Below are 21,149 nucleotides of genomic sequence, written 5' to 3'. Positions count from 1 at the left end.
GGAGTCTGCAGGTGCGGCTGGCAGTTCTGGTGGTGATGAGGTGGTGATGGTTGATGATGAAGATGATGTGATTGATGCTTTGAAAGAATTGGATGATGATATGCTAGATGATGATGTGATGTTTGATGATGATGTGCTGCCAATTGAGGAGATTGAAAAGATTGGTGCAGAAATTGTGATTGAAGATGAGATTGAAGAGGGTGAGATAATTGAGGAAAATGTTGAACACGAGATCCCAGATGTTGAGAAAGCCGATATGGGTAATGAGATGGCAAATGATGAGACTGAATGGGAGGAGCAGCCTAGGTGGAAGGAAGGCTATGCTCATTGGTTTATCAAAACTAAGAAGCCTGCTGTTCCAACCATGTTCAAGAAAAGTTATAATATCAAAGGCTACGCTGAGTCGAAGAAAGGAATTATTTGTTGGCTATATGATGAACAACTAAAAGTGTTCGTGGTGAAAAGATATGATGGTATTCAATATTTTAAGAGGACGTTGAGATCTCTCAATACATTGCCTGAATGTGAGGTGAATGATTTGGCTAGATTGGGGTTGGTTAATAGAAGCGACGACAACATGGCGAGAGTTATTGGGAAGATCGTGTGGAAAGAAAGTATTAAAGAAAAGAAGTTTGAGTTATTAAAGCCACAGAAGGAAAAGCTAGTGGAAGATAAAGAAAGGGGAATGAGAGCAGATGGCAAGCCATGGATGGTAATGAAGTACAAACCGATCCGATGCATTAAGGAGGTTCCAATGAAGACTATGCCTCAAGATGTGTTGAAGAATCTTAAATGGTGGTATGTTGATTGCCAGACTGCTGAAGCCGTGATGGAAGACGAAGACGAACAAGAAGTGCTGAGGGTGTATGATCCGATGCATCTTGTTAATTTATCGAAAGCTGATCTGTAGGTGTTAAATGAAAAGAAGATATTTTATGTTCCTGATTGGAAAGACGAAGCGAGGAAGTATCAGCGAGTAGTCACGGTATGCGTAAGAGAAGGAGTACATGCATGAAGATTACAAGACAAGTGCTTAAAGATCAAGATATGAAGCTACTGCCAAGGGGGAGTCTGTTGGTGCATAATGTCAGTAGTTCATAGTCTAGTGTCTGTAATCGAGTCTGTAATGTTAATTATGTTTTATATATGTGTTAAGCGAAGTTGTTAACAAGTTCGCCTAGGCGAACTTGTTAGACAAGCGAAGTTATGGACAACTTCGCCTGAACATGCCAGGCGAAGTTGTCGTGTATTTATATTGATAGGTTACGGGCTGTTTAGGGTTAATCAGTTGTTCGTGTTAGTTTGTTCGAGTTGTTACGAGAGCTGTAACATGTGTCTGTAATAGTGATATCGTATCACGTGTTTGAGTTATAATATAACGTGTTCGTTTATCGTATCGTGTGTTCGTGTGATTCGTGTTCTACGCTCGTAACGATCTACGCAGGGATTCCGCACCTGAGTTGATCGAGATATCTCGTGAGATCCGTCCAGGGAACCTACAAGAATATATTCTTATCGTTTAGTACCTGCAAATCAGCTTGAGAAAAATTTACCAAGTGCATGGGATCATACACTCTCAGAATCTCCTGTTCGTCCTCATCTTCCATAACAGCTTCAGCTGTCTGACTATCAACGTACCACCACTTGAGACTCTTTAAAACATCCTTGGGCATTATCTTCATCGGCACTTCTTTCAAACACCGAATCGGCTTATACTTCATCACCATCCAAGGTTTGCCATCAGCTCGGGTTCCCCTTTCCTTATCTTCAACTAACTTCCCTTTCTGAGGCTTTAACAACTCAAACTTCTTCTCTTTCACACTTTCTTTCCACAAGATCTTCCCAATTATTCTAGCCATATTGTCATCACTCCTATTAATCAATCTCAATTTAGCCAAATCCTTCACCTCACACTCAGGCAAGGTATTGAGCGATCTCAAAGTCTTCTTAAAATACTGAATCCCATCAAAGCGCTTAATCACAAATAACTTTAACTGCTCATCATACAGCCAGCAAATAATACCTTTCTTCGACTCATCATACCCCTTGATGTTGTAACTCTTTTTGAACATTGTTGGCACTGCGGGCTTCTTTGTCTTGAAGAACCACTGAGCACAGCCTTCCTTCCATCTCGGCTGTTCTTCCCATCCAGACTCATCTGACACATCCACATCTTGACTCATATTCACCTTGTCAACATCTGGAATATCATGTTCTACACTATCATCCACAATCTCACCTTCTTCTATCTCACTATCAATCACAATCTGTTCTCCTATCTTTTCAATCTCATCAATAGTTAACACATCATCTGTTAAATCATCATCATCACCCAACACTTCCTCATCATCAACAACAACGACATTCTCACCACCTGATCCACCTGATGTACCAGTTGACTCCCCGTTCAGTTCTTGGCAACTCACCGCCTGCACCTTTCGATGCATTGGGATCATCGTCTCTATCTTGTCTCTTCTTAGTTCTCAACTCGTCGCCCTTGCAGCTCGTCTCCCCCTGAGATGCTAAGAACTCTTTAAGGGCATCAAATAATTTACCGTGTTCAACAAGGAGGGACGACTGTAACTGATTCTCTGCCACAAGTCTCTGGATGGCATGAGTTTGGATGAGATTAATTCTTGACTGTTCAGCAACCACCCATTCAAGAGCTGCTATCCTCTCGGAATCTGATAAAGTAGCATCAAAATCAAACCTTATGTGAGAAATGTCTAGAGCATACGGTGGAGGAATGCCCAAACTAACTGGAATATCAGAAGTGGTCTGAAAAGTAACCGCGGGTGGTATTGAAACAGGCATCCCCGCAGTAGCAACCAACGTTGACTCAACAAATCTTGCAACAACCTCCGATGGAGTGACAGTAGGAGGTGGCAAGGAGACTATCTCCGGTGCTGTAAATTGAAATGTGGTCGGAGGAACACCAAAGGATGACGATGTGGTAACCACGGGAACACTTGAGGTAATCGGTACTGTTACAGTCATAGAAGCAGGAACCATAGTCATACCAGATAACGAGGGTGGAGAGATACGAACCACCCTTGAGCTTTCACCAACTCCTGAACTTTCACCAGCCCTGGCCTTCTTCGATCTTCGTACCAACTTTTCTAACTCTTCCTCATAGTCAGATTCACTGTCATCCGAGTCTTTCTTTCTCTTGCCATGTATTCTTTCTTTTCTGGCCAGACCTGTTGTGCTTCAACGATATCGTCAGTGGAGGAGTCAGAGTCGGTTCTCTCAGAATCCGCCACAGATGTAGCGACCATAGAAACATTCACACCAGACGCCTCAGCTACTGAGGCTTGAACCTCGGCAGCTGGATCAATTCGTTCCATGTCAAAGAACCCTTGCCCTCCAAAGGCGACTTCAAGGTCAACCTGTTCTTCCGGAGTTGCAACCGGATCAGCAGTCGGTGCTTGCTGTACCATAGGTGGTTGTTGAACCACAGGAGGTGGTTGAGGAACATCAGCCTGTTGCGGTGCCGGATCAAGAAATTCATCTCCTGGAGGAGCAACATAAGCAGGATTCACCAAATAACCAAACAATGCAGTGTGCCGCGGACGAAGTTCTGGTTTGCTACGAGCACTTGATGACCTGCATTGCGCAAAAATCCTCTTACTCATACTCTCAACATAACGGATAGGACGTCGTTGAGTCAGCGTAGGAGCTACGTGATTCAGAATCATCTGTAGGAATCTCGGATACATCAAAAATCTTTCCCTAGCGACCGCGCGTCTCTGACGATCAATCTCATAAAACACCATCTGAATAAAGCTGTAGGGCTTGTTGTAAGTCAGGGCAGTCATTGCAGATTGCATCGTTGCCCCCATACCGTCTGTACCAGCTTTACGACCAGACATGCACACTATTATCACGTGCATCAGAAAACGCCACTGATCTAATAAAATTCCCTTTCTCCTTTGAGTGTCACCCAACGGACCCGAATAACCCATGCGCAGAAACGCACCATCTCTGAATGTAGCCGGAAAGTCTGTGGGATCATTTGTAGTTTCAACACCGTTGATCTGCCGAGAACTGTACCACCTGATTGTTCACTGTAGCGCGCATAACCGGAGGATCAACTCTACAGTCATATTCAACTGTTCGCCAAAAGTCTTCGATATTTGGTAGCGAAATGGGAAGAGTAGTCGTGATGGCGTGAAAAATACGTGAGCGAACAAGAAAAGAAATGATCTCACGATAGTCGTCTATACTACTAGCATCCGGATCTAAAGTGATATACATGTTGTGACCCGGAAAGAACTGTCGGTTGTTATCTCCACCTTCATCACCACCAGCCCCTGCCACAGCAGCCATATCTTAATCACGGACAAGAAACAGATTTGAATGAGGGTTGATTAGAGTATATGTCGATTGTATAAGTTCGCCGAGGGTTATGGGTTGAAAATAGTTTGCCTTTGAGATACCGCAAGATTCTCTTTACTCCCTTCATGTGAGATTCCTTCGGGCTTGCCTGAAAACGAGCACAAAGACAAACTGCAAACATAATGTTAGGTCTAGATGCGGTTAGATACATTAAGGAACCTATGATTGCTCGATATTGGGTGGGATCCACATCTTCATCACTGTCAGAATCAGCACCCAGTTTGTGGTTGACGCAAATTGGAGTGTCAAATGGGGTGCTCTCGTCCATCTTGAAGCATTTGAGCACATCATGGACATATTTCGTTTGATGAATAAACATCCCGTCTTTCTTCTGGTCTACCTGCAATCCCAAAAAGAAAGTTAATTTGCCCATGGCGCTCATTTCAAACCTCCTTTTCATGACTGCTTCAAATTCCTGACACATGGTGACTTTTGACGCAGCAAAAATGATGTCGTCCACATAGACTTGAACGAGTAGAAAATCTCCCCCTTTTCTCTTGAAAAACAGCGTACTATCGATCTTTCCTCTTTCGAACCCATTCTCAAGCAAGTAGTCAGACAAGGTTGCGTACCAGGCACGAGGAGCCTGATGTAATCCATACAACGCTTTGCTCAGTTTGTACACATGATCAGGAAAATCTGGGTCAGGGAAACCCGGGGGTTGTTCAACATATACCACCTCATCAACTACACCATACAGAAATGCACTTTTCACATCTAACTGGAATACTTTCATTTCTTTGTGTGCAGCATAAGCCAAGAACAGTCGGATTGCTTCCAATCTTGCTACAGGAGCAAACACTTCATTGTAATCTACTCCTTCCTGCTGATTAAACCCTTTCACTACCAATCTTGCCTTGTTACGTATGATTATCCCTTTCTCATCTCTCTTACATTTAAAAACCCACTTAGTACCTATAGCATTCACGTCCTGTGGTTTTTCAACTAATTTCCATACTTCCATCTTCTCAAACTGTGCTAGTTCTTCCTGCATGGCTTCAACCCACGAGCTATCCTTTAGAGCTATTTGATAATTTTTTGGTTCAATATGGCTGATGAAGCAGGTGTACAAGCATTCATTTATAATACCCGTGTCTTTAATGTTTGCGTAAACATATGTGTGTTCATCCAGACTTCTTCTTGTTTGAACACCGTCACATGTAGGTTCACGTTCTCCAAAGGGTGATTTTTGTGAATTCTAGTAGTCTGAACCGGACCGACTTCCAGATTGTTTTCTAAATTTGAAGAGAGTTCATCAGTGTGTGATTGATGTTGAGCGTGAAATGGATTGTAGAATTCTTCTTCAGTAGACACAGCAGGAGTATCAACAGCACTTGACGAGGTTGGTTGACTTTCATCGTATTGCGGACGTTGCACAATATTTTCCTCCTCATCATACTGAATCTGTGAAGCAATTTTCTCATCAACTTCTGCAAAATCCAAGTAAGGCACATTAAAAGATTTGAATAGTTTATCATAGTCGAAAGCTTCAGCAGGTCCCATGCTAGGCCTTGGTGATTTGTAACTCGTAATGTCAGTGTTACAGACCACCTCAACCTTGCTGTTCGATAAATTAAAGACTCTTCTGTTGGGGTCCCAACAACATATCCGACTAAGATACCTTCGTCGGCTTTCTCACCAAATTTAGAGTTAGTCTTTAATATCGAACATGGGGACCCAAAAGGTTCAAGACCTTTCAAGTTTGGCTTTCTACCATGCATAAGTTCATAACAGGTTTTATTTAATCTTTTAACAGTTAAAACACGATTAAGGATATAACAAGCTGTAGCCACAGCCTCAGCCCAGAACACCACGGGAAGTTTAGCATCTGCCAGCATGGTCCTGGCGCCTTCGATTAGAGTTCTATTCTTCCTTTCAGCTACTCCATTTTGTTGTGGAGTATATGGTGCACTGTACCGATGCTCTATCCCTTTCTGTAGACAAAACATCTCCATCTGATAGTTCTTAAATTCTGTCCCATTATCACTCCTGATGTACTTAACCTTCCTCCCAATAATATTTTCCACCTTGGTAATCAAGTTAATTACCAACTGAACTGCCTCATCCTTTGTCTTCAAAAAATATACCAAAGAGTATCGAGAGTAATCATCAGTTACAACCAAGCAGTATGACGTTCCACCTAGACTCTTTACATTTACAGGACCAAAGAGATCCATGTGAAGTAGGTCTAGGGTGCTGACAATTGAGTTAACCTTCTTGGAGTGATGAGGCTTTTTGTGTTGCTTTCCTTTCTTGCACGACAAGCATTGATCTTCAAAGTTAAAATTCTTCAAGGGAACCCCAAGTACCATCCCATTCTTGACAATATAATTCATTTTGCGAAGATGTATATGTCCCATTCTTGGATACATAACTCTGACTCAGACTCAGTTGCCTTTGACAAAAGACATGACTCTTCTGTTGTCATCTCAGTTGACCTCATATCCATTACATACGTGTTCTTTTCTCTTGGAGCTCTCATCACAACCCAGGCCTCTGGTATCTTGAAACCAGGATAAAGAACGATTGCCTCATTTTTAGTAAAATGCACCGTGTATTCTTTTTCACATATCTGAGATACACTCAACAAGTTATGCTTCAAATCATCCACAAAATTCACCTTCTCTAACTTTATTCTTCCATTCGTTACAGTTCCAATACCACTGATTCTTCCTCCACTCTCTCCAGCGAAACTAACCCTTCCTCCTTGAACAGATTTCCAGTCACGTAACAATTTCTTGTTACCAGTCATGTGCCGGGAACAGCCACTGTCAACAACCCACATATTGTTTACAGACCTGTTTGACTGTTCCTGCACAATTAAAGAAATAGATTAAAATCTGGGGACCCAAGACCTTCTAGTCTTGGGTTGAGTAAACCTGTTATCAGGTATCCAGTACCTTGATTGCCCAAAGTCAGTTTGAGGATAGTTTCTGTAAGTTCTGAACAGAAATGTTGGTGCATTTTGTGACCGTCGCTATGCAATTCTGATCAGCGGAAACGAAAGGACGAAGTTAGAACAACTTCGCCATAGGCGAAGTTATAACAACTTCGCCATAGGCGAAGTTGTAACAACTTCTGCCATAGGCGAAGTTAGAACAACTTCGCCATAGGCGAAGTTATAACAACTTCGCTTACAGGCCCAAGCCCGTGAAGTTGTTTATATATATATATGTGTGTCTTGTTTAGGTTTGGTAATCCAAAAAGAAAGAGTGTTTTTGTGTTCAGTTTATTTGTCTAGAGAGAAACCGAGAGGGAGAGTCGTGTGGGACGACCCAAGGTAGAGCTCACCTCGGGTCGGCCGTCATTTGTTTTCGTGTTTGGTATGTAATATGTTTCGGTTATTATATAAAAGATCTGCAGATGTGTTTATCCCATTCGAGTGTTTGTTCGTGTGTTTGTATGTGTGTAATCGTGTTCTTCGTCTTCTGCACCAATAAACGAGTCTAGGAGGATTCCGCACTCCTAGACCTCGTGCGGATATCGTATCGATCGGCGACGCCCCGCGGGGACTTACAAGTGGTATCAGAGCCTTAGGCTCTTATGCTATGGTTCGAGATCTGCGTTTTGGTGTTTCTGGCACGTTTCTGATGCGTTTTTGGCCGAACTGCCGCTGCAGGCGAAGTTATGGGGTTCAGGCGAAGTTGTCGCTTAAATTTTAGGGTTTAGGCGAAGTTATGGCCAGGCGAAGTTATGGACAGGCGAAGTTGACTTTTAGGCGAAGTTGACTTTAGGCGAAGTTAAAAAAAAATGTGTTATTGAGACATTCTAGAGTTTATAATGTTCATACTTCTCAATCAAGATGTAAGAAAGAAAACGGGATGAAGAGTCTAAAGATCGAAGAGTACTTACGATTTAATCAGACACTACGGGTCGAGGTCAACTCGGGGTGACTTGGGGAAAGCCAAATACGCTTTGAGAATAGATAGGAGGCATCATAATCTCTGAGTTGTTGCCCACTTAAGTTTTGAGCTTAATTGAACCTAACCCGTATCACAGAAACGATGAAAACCATTCTAAGTTATTTACCTGCTTACAACCTGTTTCTTTATGTCATAAAACAGCTGAACACGGATCTGAGTGACAGTCACGTAATAAGTATGATTCCTGTTCGGATCTTTTCTAAAACGTAGTAGTCCCTGTTGAGACTGAAATTTGATCCCGTGTACTTTATTGTTAAAATTCTTTTTTACTTATGTAGTTGTATGATTTTATACCTGGTTACTTGGTCTTGATCGTATCATTTAACGCTTTAAAGGTTGTTTTTAAACTTAATTGCAAATTGTTCAAATTATGGGGTTTGTTTTGTAAAATACTAATATCGGCGAAGTTGTGCATAACTTCGCCTGCAATAGGCGAACTTATCCATAACTTCGCCTGTATAATTTTGACCCTATATAAAGAAGTTTTAAGGTCAAACTATTCATTATTTTCAAAAACCCAGCGAACTTATCTCCGTAACCCTAAGCGAAGATATCTTCCAGAAACCTAGGCGAACTTATCCTTCGATTATCATCTGTGTTTATTTTTCCTTCGTTCTAATCTGATTAAAGGTGTGTAGGCTTGTAGTGTCGTAGAATCACTATCCTTGACGTTAATCATCGGTCGTTTCGACCCGATTCACGACCCCGTATTTCGAAACCTAACCACCCGATTTTCAAACTTACTTTCACGTGGTAGTAATGATACTAATCGTCTAGATCGTCTTAAAAACGTGTTTTACGAGATCCGCGATCTCCAAATTGACCCAATTCACCTCGTTCAAAAAAAAAACCTATCTGTTGCCGATTCATATTCGGCGAAGTTACAGTTTAGGCGAAGTTATCCGTAACTTCGCCTGAGATTTAACTTCGCCTGATAATTTATTATGTAACAGCATTTGAGGCGATGTTGTGATTAGGCGAAGTTATCATTAACTTCGCCTGGCCCTTTTTACTTAACTGTTATCCGGCGAAGTTCAAGTTGAGGCGAAATTGTTCCCAACTTCGCCCCACCTCTAACTTCGCCTATACAGAATAACTCACAACTTCGCTCATGGTAACAGGCGAACTTGTGATTTGCCTTGACGTTTATCTAACTTAGCTTGTTTGTTGCAAAAATGGCTGCTGTAGCTGGAGCAGGCGGCGCAGGTGGTGATGATGGAGGAGTTAACCAAAGACAGTTTTTCCCGGGTCATAACATGTACATAACATTAGACCCGGATGCGAACGGTGTTGATGATTTCCGCGAGATCATCACGTTCTTACTCCGCTCGCATATATTCCACGCGATTACCACAACACTGCCGATATCCTTGCCAAACATTGAGGATTTTTGGCAGACCGTGGAATATGACTGTCGCGTCGAGCCCCCGGTGATGCGAGCAACGGTCAACAATCAGATTGTTCAGTTCTCATCTGAACAGATCCGGGCGGCTTTGCGGTTTGGAGACGAAACGAGAGACGATCCGACAGACTTTGTAGCTCCATTCCGAGATGGTGCGTTTCTGAGGATGGGATACTCTGGTCCCTTGGGAGATACTCAGAGAAGGAAGGGGTTCTTGCTTGACCAGTGGCGCTTTCTCATGCATGTCATGATTGTGTGCATGTCAGGGAGAAAGGCGGGCACTGATGGGATGGGCGCGACCATGCAGTCGGCGATGACTGCTCTGACTTACAATAAGCGTTACAGCTTTAGTCAGATGGTCTTCTACGAGATAGATCGACAGAGAAGAGCGGTGGCGCGTGAGAGATTTATTATGTATCCAAGATTCATTCAGATGATCTTGAATCATGTTGCTCCAACGCTACCTCAGCGCCGCCCGATCAGATATGTAGAAAGTGTGAGCAAGAGGATCTTTGCCCAATGCAGATCTTCCAGTGCGAGGAGTAAACCTGAGCTCCGTCCTCGACATACTCCACTATTTGGGTACTTGATCAACCCGGAGTATGTGCCGGCTCGTGGGGACGAGTTTCGGGATCCTCAACCACAACAGGCTGGAGCACCTCAAGCTATACCTGCTGCTCCTGTTGTGTCACCGGAGGAGAACGTAGACCTTGATGCTGCATTTGGTGGTCAAGGCTTCTTTGATATGGAGAGGGTGGATCCAGAGGAAAATGTACAAGTCTCGATTGCACAAGTCTAGAGTGTGAATGTGACTAGGACAGCTACAACGGTAGCTGATTCTGATTCTGATAATGATGTGAATGTAGCGAGACGATTTTTGGTAAATCAAGAACGTATTCATGGGAAAAGAAAAAGCACTGATGATGACAGCGAGTCAGATTATGAAGAAGAAGTACATCAGTTGATTCGCAGATCAAGAAGGGAACGGGCAGGTGCAGGATCGGGAGCTGGTGAGAGCTCAAGGGTGGTACGTTTCACTCCACCAGCACTGTCCGGTATGACAATGGTCCCTTCATCATTACAAGTTACAAGACCAAGCGCCACGGATGTTCCTGTGGTGGCTACCTCGTCAGCATTCGGCCTCCCACCCACTACATTCCAACTTTCGGCTCCTGAGATTGTATCGTTGCCACTTCCAACTCTTACTCCAAGGGAGGTCGTGGCAAGATTTATTGAGTCGACGGTTGTAGCAACTGCATGATTACCAGTTACGTTGCCACCTGCGGTTACGTTTACGCCTACTTCTGAGGTCCCGGTTACATTAGAAATCCCTCCTCAGTACACTCAAGATATATCTCATCTGAGGTTTGATTTCGATGCAACCTTATCAGACTCAGAACGAATAGCAGCACTTGAACGGGTCGTGGCAGAACAATCAAGGGTGAATCTTATCCAGACCCATGCTATTCAATGCCTCGTTGCAGAGAATCAGATACAGTCGTCCCTGCTGATAGAACATGGCAAAATCATTGATGCTTTGAAGGAGTTCTTGGCATCTCAGGGGGAGACGAGCTGTAAAGACGATGAGCTGAGGACTAAGAAGCGAAATGATAGAGATGATGATCCCAATACATCGAAAGGTGCAGGTGGAGAGTTGCCAAGAACTGAACAAGCTCTTGGGACTTCCACATCTCAGGGGGATTCGACAAGTGCAGTTGGTGGTGATGATGTGGTGGTCGTGGAAGTTGAGGAGATGGATGATGAGTTTATAGGTGATGATGATGTATTACCAGTTGATGTGATAGAGAAGATTGGTGCAGAGATTGTTATTGATAATGAGATAGAAGAGGGAGAGATTGTAGAGGAGAATGTGGAGCATGAGATTCCGGAAGTCGATAAGGCAGATGTGAGTCAAGAGATTGGAAATGATGAGACAGAATGGGAAGAGCAGCCAAGATGGAAAGAAGGCTACGCTCAATGGTTTTTAAAAACGAAGAAACCGGCGGTCCCTACTATGTTTAAGAAGAGTTACAACATTAGAGGCTATGCTGAAGCGAGAAAGGGGATTATATGCTGGATATATGATGAGCAGTTGAGGCTCTTCGTGATTAAAAGATATGATGGTGTTCAGTACTTCAAAAGGCTGTTGAGATCGTTGAATACATTGCCTGAATGTGAAGTGAAAGACTTAGCCAGATTGGGGTTGATAAACAGAAGTGATGATAACATGGCTAGAGTCTTTGGGAAGATAGTTTGGAAGGAAAGTATAAAAGAGAAGAAGTTCGAGCTGTTGAAACCACAAAAAGGAAAACTCATTGAAGACAAAGATAGAGGATTGAGAGCAGATGGCAAGCCTTGGATGATTATGAAGTATAAGCCGATCCGGTGTTTAAAAGAAGTACCGATGAAACAAATGCCCAAGGATGTGCTGAAAGATCTGAAGTGGTGGTATGTAGATTGTGAGACAGCTGAAGCAGTAATGGAAGACAAAGATGAACAAGAGCTGCTGAGAGTATATGATCCGATGCATCTAGTGAACTTGTCTCAAGTTGATCTGCAGGTGCTGAATGAGAAGAAGATATTCTATATTCCTGCTTGGAAAGAAGAAGCGAGGAAATATCAAAGAGTTGTTTCGGTTTGTGTACGCGAAGGAGTTCATGCTTGAAGATGAAAGACGCAAGATTGTTGAAGATTACGAGACACGTGCTTGAAGATAGAGATATGAAGCTACTGCCAAGGGGGAGTCAGTTGGTACATGATGTCAGTAGTTCAGTGTCTAGTGTCTGTAATCGAGTCGTTTGGATTAGTATTTTGTATTAAGCGAAGTTAGCTAACAAGTTCGCTGATATAGGCGAACTTGTTAGATAAGCGAAGTTAGTGACAACTTCGCCTGAACATGCCAGGCGAAGTTGTCGTGATATATATGCATTAGGTTACGGCTGAAGTTAATGAGTTTTTCAGTTATCATTGTAACGAGTCAGAGAGTCCTGTAATCGGTGATTGATATCACATGTTTCCAGTTGGAATACAACGTGTCCTTGTTTATTGTAACGTGTGTTTGATTGTGTTAGCTCGTATCGTCTTCTACACTCGTAACGTCTTACGTAGGGATTCCGCACCTACGTAGAACGAGATATTCCGTGTAGATCCGGCTAGGAACCTACAAGAAACCTTCTAGAGGACTGGCTATGAGGCCATCCAACTCTTCGTGAATTAACTGAATTATAATTGTTGGTTTGGTAGTTTACTGGGAAAAAACGAGACTGATTTCTTTGAAATCTTTGATTAGTCCAATGACTGAAAGTCGGTGTGTTCACATTCTTACCAGCATCATAATTAGTATTCATTTTATTCTCAGTTTTCGGAGGCCTCATACCTCTAAATTTTCTCTGTTTTAGAGGACAATCAGCGACAAGGTGTCCTACTTTGTTGCATCTGAAACAACTTCTGTTTTGAACTTTCGTCTCAACAGTTGTAGCAGATGTGGAGGTTGCGTTACTACCCGTTTGTCTAACATATGGTGGGACAAACGGATTTAGGGAAGATTTCTTTTCATCAGGCTTATATTCCTCCCCACGTTTTAGTAACACAACCTTTTCTTCTATCTCATCAGATTTAGAAGACTTGTCTGAATTTGATGAGACGGAACTAGAGACAGATCCAGTGACATTAGGAGTTGTCTTACTTGTTTCACTCTCATTAACTTCGGTTTCTTTAGCAGAAACTTTTATTGGAACTGTCTGACTAATTTCAACATTCTCAGATTGCTGATTACTAGGATTAAATGCATAATTATTGTTGTACGGTGGTGGAACTTCAGAGTATCCAATTCCCCCTTTGTTAACCGGGGAACGTTGAACACTGATTATGTGATCTAACATATTAGAAGAATTTCTAAATTGTTCAATTTTTCTATTCAGTTCCACCACTTTTACCTGGTAATCAGCTATCTGTTTATCTCTTTCAGCAATTAGTTTGGTCTTTTCTTCTAAAACTTCATAACTGAGATCAATTACTTGTATTTTTTCAGCTAGAGTGGCTTTAAGACTTCTGATATCCTTTTCACTAGCTTTTATTTTTACCAACTAACTGTTTTCTCTAGTTTTAGTATAGTGATGATCTTCTTTTAAGGTTTTAAATTGTGTGTCCAAACTAACAAACTGATTAGTTAATGTTTTCAATTGTTCAGACAGGTTTTCACATTGTTCACAATGAAGTTCAGAACTTACCTCAGAGTGCTGATCGTTCACTTCTGCCATGTATGCTTGATCTTCTCCCGTCTCCCTCTCACTTCCTCCAGTTTCTATGTGTACCAGATTTGCCTGTTCAAACATCTCCTCAACTTTTATATTCCAGTTGTATCGACCGTTCTGTTGAGATACCATAGCCATGTTTTCACTTCCACCCCCATTCTGTTGTGCAGGCCTGGTCTGACTTCGTTCGACTCTCTCATTTGTACATTCCTTAGCAAAGTGACCATTTTGTTGACAGTTGTAACATCGAACCTTTGATTTATCAAACCCTGGTCTTTCTCCAATGAACTTTCTACCCGTTTTCTTCATGAATCTCTTTACCCTTCTTACTATCATAGACATCTGCCACTGCAAGTCCATCTCTTCCAAATCATTAGCATTGATCTGATCATAGTCTTCATCCAAAGTTGCAGGGTCGACTATTTTTCCTTTGATGTAGTTCTCATAAGATGCAATGAAGGATGCATAGAGAGCAAACTGCTGTTCAGCTGATTTAACACTCATGGGCATCTGTGAGTAGTTATAGCTTGGAACATTTGATGAGAAATTTCCAGTTTTGGCTTGAGGTTTTGAAGGATTACTACCTCCAGCTACGAAACATACGTCACCATCCATATTGAGAATCACATGACCATCATGAGTTGAGTTTGATTCTCCCTTTGAGTAGTAGGCAGTGGATTCTGATTTTGAACTTGAGCTTGGAGTGACTTTCGCACCATACATTCCCGGATCCTGAACCTGATCAGTTGGTGTCTCCTTCCGAACCATGTTAAGTTCAAAATTTTGTAACTTATTGACCACTGTTTCCAAATCAATCTTGGCAAAGTCTTTATCTTCTCTTATCAGAACAATGTACATTTCCCATTTCGGTGGGAGAGCATCAAGAAGTTTCTCTACTACCTCTTCTTCCTTGTATTCAATGGATTAATTATTTAGTTCGATCATCAAATGATAATATCGTGTGATAATATCATCAAGTGATTCGTTTTTCAGATACTTGAATACGGAGAATTGAGTCTTTAGCAGCTTTGTCTTGGAGGTACGTATCCCAACATTACCTTCATATCTATTTTCTAGCGCTTCCCATAGTTCTCTAGCAGTTTTGTATTTTTTGAAAGTATGGAGAATCTCTTGTGGAAGTGCCATTGTTATAGCTGCATGCGCTTTACTCTCTGCTTCATACATTTTCTTTTCATCCTCTTCCATCTTCCTGTACTTTTTAATCTGTTCACGACCTTCAAACAAGTACGTCGGTGGAATGTAACCGTATTGAATGCAAACCCACATCTTAGCATCTTGATACTTCACATACTGTTCAAACCGATCTTTCCATGCAACGAAATCGGTACCCTTAAGCAGTTTTGGAGCTTTAGTTGCAGACCCAACTTCAACCTCCATCTTTACTAGTTCAGTGATCTTTAATGAAGTCATGGTTAAACTCAAACTTACAAAAAGAAATGCTTTCTGTGAACAGTGAGCAGATAGCGAAGTTGTTACAACTTCGCTTGAAGCTTAACTTCGCTGAACACTCAACCTCGCTGCTTCCTAACTTCGCCTCTTAACTTCGCTTCACGGTAACTTCTCTTAAACCCTATAAGTTCGCTTAAACCCTACGTAAGTTGACGACAACTTCGCTTGATGAACACGAGGTTTTGCAGGTTTTAGTTGGGTGTATTGCGAGGTATGCGAAGGTGTTTTGGAGTATATTTGATGGTGGAAGATGGGAAAGACACAAGAACTAGGTATTTCAACGTAAACTCGTTCCGCGAATAGTCGAACGGAACGATTTTAACACCCGTGTGATAATCCCGAATCACACAATTACGAGCAATTGCTCTGATACCAATTGTAGGTTCCCAGCCGGATCTACACAGGAGTATCTCGTATCACGAGGGTGCGGAATCCCCACGTAATACGATACGAGTGTAAGATAAGCAATACGTTGAATCAGTAAAGTATAACACACGGAACAATACTAATAAACTCGATTATATTGCAAAGCTTCAACACGTGATATCAATAACCACTCACACACGTTTTGCCGTAAAAACAAAAACCCTTACAAAACAAACCTAAGCCGAAGTATATATATAGACTTCAAAACAAAACAAACAATCTAAAAGAATTACAGACACATGCAAAACACAAGATATTGAACTACTGACATCATGCACCTTGTAAGCCCCCCCGGGGCGTCGGTGATCGATACGAGATCCGCACGATGTCTAGGAGTGCGGAATCCTCCTAGACTCGTTTATGGTGTAGAAGACGAAGAACACGATTACACACAAACAAATACACGAATAAACACACGAATGGAATAAACGAATCTGCAGATCCTTTATATAATAACCAAACCACGTTACAAACCGAACAAAAACAAAAACACGGCCGACCCGAGGTGAGCTATACCTTGGGTCTGCCCACACGATCCTCCCTCTCTCTTACTCTCTCTAGACAATGACAACTACACAAAACACACTCACTTTTTCTGGATACCAAACCCTAAACAAGACATACATATATATAGATAACCAACTTTGCGGGCTTGGGCTTGGGCCTGTAGGAGAAGTTGTTCTAACTTCGCCTATGGCGAAGTTGTTCTAACTTCACCACTTCGTCTCCGCTGGTCAGAATTGCATAGCGACGGTCACAAAATGCACCAACACTACCAAACCCACTCTACTAACTAATCTAAACAGGCTCGTTGCCTTTCTGATCATTTCAGCCTATGACTCACATATGGTGGTATCAATAGTTTTTATTTGTGAAGGAAAACCATTGTATCGGGAAATGTTTATCACTACAGTCAGAGTGTGTTTATGAGTATTTTGGATATCTAAAAGTATCTAATATCATATTTTTTTTAATTTGTCGAGTGCTCAAATAAAATGTGCCACGTCCGGACGCCTACGTGGTCCCTCCATAAGGCCTCGTCTAGCGTCAAAATATGTATGAACGTCCGACGACCTACGTTGTCCCTCCATAAGACCTCCTCTGGCGTCAAAATATGTATGAATGTTTGACATTACTTCTCTAGAAAAAGTTACCCAGGTAATGGGGTAGTTCCAAAAGTTGTTAAAAACAGTCTCTCAACCATCAGACTCTTAATATAATTAATTGGAAAAATATTGCGTTTATTACAACAAGCCTCTTCTTATATGATAAAAGTATCTAGAATATTACATTAACCTTTTTATTATCCTATATATATATATGTATATAGGGTTAAGTTATTGTACAATAATCCTTAACGTACATAAACGTACGTGAATTCCGTTCAAGACAAAAACAAAATGCTCAAGGAAAAAACAAAACGCTCAAAGCCATAGAATATTAGAGTAACGTTTTCATAGGTTGGGTTCAAATAAGAATCCTGATTTTCCTAATACGACTAGGAATGAGGGCATTTTTGTCAATCGCAATAGCATCTCAAGAACCCAGTTAGATGAATTAGATCCATCATTTTCACTCATGTGCTGCATTTCAAAAATCCCAACCACCGCCACCACTCCACCGACAAAGGCCACCCACATCCTCGTCGACATTAAATATCCTTCGTCACCATCCAGCACCACCGCCGACAGCCACCACAACCACCATCACCATCAACTGCCTCATTTGATGGTTATTTTAAGTGACAATTTCAAATCGTTGCATTTGCAAACTGACTCAAACCAGTTCTCTTCTCTGATTTTATCAATCGACTACAACATTAGGTTTTCTTGAAGCCGCTAAAACTTTCTTGGTCTTCTAAACCTCCCCTTTGTAACAACCCAAAATGTGTTATTAATTAAACAAATTATTAACGAATCCAAAGAGTAGAGATGAATGCGACAACAATACGTGTGATTGAGAATGTGAACTATGGGAAAGTGGGTTTGTCCCACATTGGTGAAACAGAATATGGCTTGTCCCACATTGATAAAATGGTAAACTTGTGAGCCCCTTATAAGGAGGAGGGCTCACAAGATGATATTCTTGTATGACAATACACACTTAGTGGCATTTGCAAGGGTGCAGAGCACCTGATGTGCACAAGCTTGAGCAATGTGCAATGGGTACAATGTGGCGCTTTGGTGGTGTGTTGTGGTGTGCGCGGCTTGTATAAAATATGATAGATTAGATATTTAGCTTTTGCATAGGGTCGTGTTTTAAATTTAAAAAAGTGATTCCTACAAAGACTAAACACACACAAAATAGGCAAGTGTACCTATCGTATATGTAGAATAGTATTGGTAAGAACCAAGTATCGATCCGTGGACACAAATGTTTCTAATAATAAATCTTTGTTTTACTTTAATCAAAGGTCTTAATCATTTTGGGGCTAATTTTTGAACTTTTTATAAAATGTAAATACTTATATATAATATATAGGTGACCAAGACAAGAAATTCTAAACGAGTTGTTCAATTATGCGAAGGTTACAATCTAAGATCAAGAATCCACTCCATTTTAACATTGATAATTAATATTTGGACATATGATAAACTTGCCATAGCAATATATGATAGATAGCTCCTTAAACCTTAAGTGAGCATCTTTGGCACTAAGGAGATAGCATGCGCATTTTAAAGTCCACCATTTCCTAATGTCATACCATCTCAATGATGTCAATTTAAGTTGGCAAGTAGTTTCGTAAAGTAGAAAGATTAGGATTGACTTCGATTTCTCAAATACCAATTCTAACAACTTCGGGTGGTTGTAGTTCATCACACAAGCTCCCCTTGGTTGATTTATGTAGATTATAATTACACATTCCGTTAACATATGATTTCTTTAACTAATTTGATATCCTAAGCAAAGCCATTTTCGGATTACCAAGGTTTAGAAAAATACATCATAACTTATATCTCGTCATTTCTAAGTACAATATAAGGATCCGTGTTTCGATAATGTATCAAAGTATTTCTATCTTTCAAGAACATGAATCGATCATGAACGATTGCCAATGGAATTGACAACCACCAACTTTGAATTAGTGATTTAATATGGTGAAACATTTCTCATCAAAAGATAATTGTAATATAACCATGTACTTTACTAGACTACATCACATGTCTTGATTAATTATCAAGTAAAACAAAGCTTCTTCATAGATTTTAGATGGTAAAAGGAGTTTAGCTCATAATAAGCATAATGATAGATATTAAGATGATTGATGATAACAAATACATGATTAAACTTGGAACAATCTAACCAATTATAGATGAATCTTCCTTCTTAATGATGGTAATGATGTTTGATGATGATGGTTGATGGTAATGAGCTCCAAGCCTTCAAACTCTCCACTAGATCTTCAAAGTGAGTGTTAGTGTGTGTTTTTATAAGAGAGAACCGAATAGATTTCTTTTCAAGGCACACCAAATGAGTGCAACATGAGCCACTATTTATAGGCAATCTGGATAGTGAGGCACGGCCCCGTGCTTGATGAGCACGCCCCCGTGCATTTTTTATGACATGTGCCAGATTTTTTTTGTCTTTTCTGTGAGGTGACAACGGCCCCGTGGTTGGTAGACACGGCCCCGTGGTTTTTAGTGACATGCGCTCAATTCTTCTTTGTCTTTTCTGTGTTCTCGTCCATGGCCCCGTGCTTGATGAGCACGGCCCCGTGCTTTTGCTTCTAGATTTTGTCTTTTCTTGTGTTAGAAGCATGGGGGCGTGTTTCTTGAGACATGGGGGCGTGTTTCTTTGTTTTCTTGTGTTTTCTTCTGTTTTTCTTCGTCTTTTTGCTTGTTTCTTCGTTTGGGGCTTGGTTTTACCTGAAATTATGTTTTATTATGATAAGTAGCCTTTTATGCTATGTTATTTGATAGAAATTGCAGTTTTTAGAGATTATTTTATGCCGAAAAGATGTATATTTCTATGTACATCATGGTGCACTTTGCACTTCGCACACTCACATTACCACGAGCCTCTTGAGAGCCACTTTAGTATATTTTTGGAGAGGGACTAGGTTATAACAAGTGTCGATCCGAGTGGTGAGTCAGTTTTGTTGTGCTACGAGACAGGTCAACAAATAGTAGTTGCAATACACGACATGTTGATCAAGGGATTGTGACACATAGCTTGCCACATGGCATAGCTAGAGCTGACTCAGCAACCCTATAAGCGGCTCGCGATACGCGATGCCCTTACCCTAAGGGCTGTCACTATACAAGGCCAAACCCGAAATCAGCTATAATTAACGGGTGATTGAGGTTAGTCCAAAACACACAAATTTCATAACACTCTCTCGCTGTCACACCCTAACCTAGCGGCGAAACATGCCGGGGCACGAGAATATTTGTATCATAGCTTAAAAGACACTAAGTAAATAAAGTGACAATAACTAATTAATTAATTCAAATAATCATACACGAGAGTTTCACAAAAACAAAATAATTTGAAACATTACATCAAACTCAAACCAACAAATTGTTCTTATTTTATTAAAATCTAATATTCAAACTAATCCTTCAAACTTTACTTCATTTAACCCATATAGCAATATACGATATGCCTAAAATAATATAGGTTGTCAATATAATGTTGAGCAAGTAATCACAAATTGAGATATGTATAATAATTAAAATGACAATTCCTTGCGATCATATGCATTACATCAACTCGCATAACATAAAATAAAAGTGTCTTTTCTCTCAACCCAAAATGGTGTCGAGTTACTCTGATGGCGTATGATCATACTATGAGGATGAGGATGAGATACCAACCAACCATAAAAACTATAAACTCATAACAATTTAGCAACTAGCAAATAATCGTACAATATCACAACGACACAATTTGTGGAATTGTGTTTGAGTATGTACTTGTGTAATAAATAAATAATACGGTTTTGGTGTACGCTTAAAGCCCCCAAAATATAAAACGAAAAAAAGGTGAGTGTGATTCACCATGATTATTAGGCGAGTGAAAGAAGAGATGAACATAACTTAAACGAACCTTCAAACTTCAAATGAAATACTCTAAAACTATCAAATAATAAATTACATTAACAACCGAGAATATACAAGCAGAAGTTATATTAAAACTCAAACTATAACTCTCGTTATAAGAAAAAACGAGAAATAAGCGAGCCTATTGACTTAATAATAAAATATTCTGGAAAAAAAAATCATAAAGTCATCCTTTTAAAACCAAACTTAACTGAATAAGAACTATTTATGAATT

Source organism: Bidens hawaiensis, unplaced genomic scaffold, assembly GCF_021521415.1.
Source record: "Bidens hawaiensis isolate Kalapana, Puna unplaced genomic scaffold, B.hawaiensis_p1.1 tig00041931_1, whole genome shotgun sequence".
Taxonomy (NCBI): domain Eukaryota; kingdom Viridiplantae; phylum Streptophyta; class Magnoliopsida; order Asterales; family Asteraceae; genus Bidens; species Bidens hawaiensis.
This window is presented reverse-complemented; position numbering follows the sequence as displayed.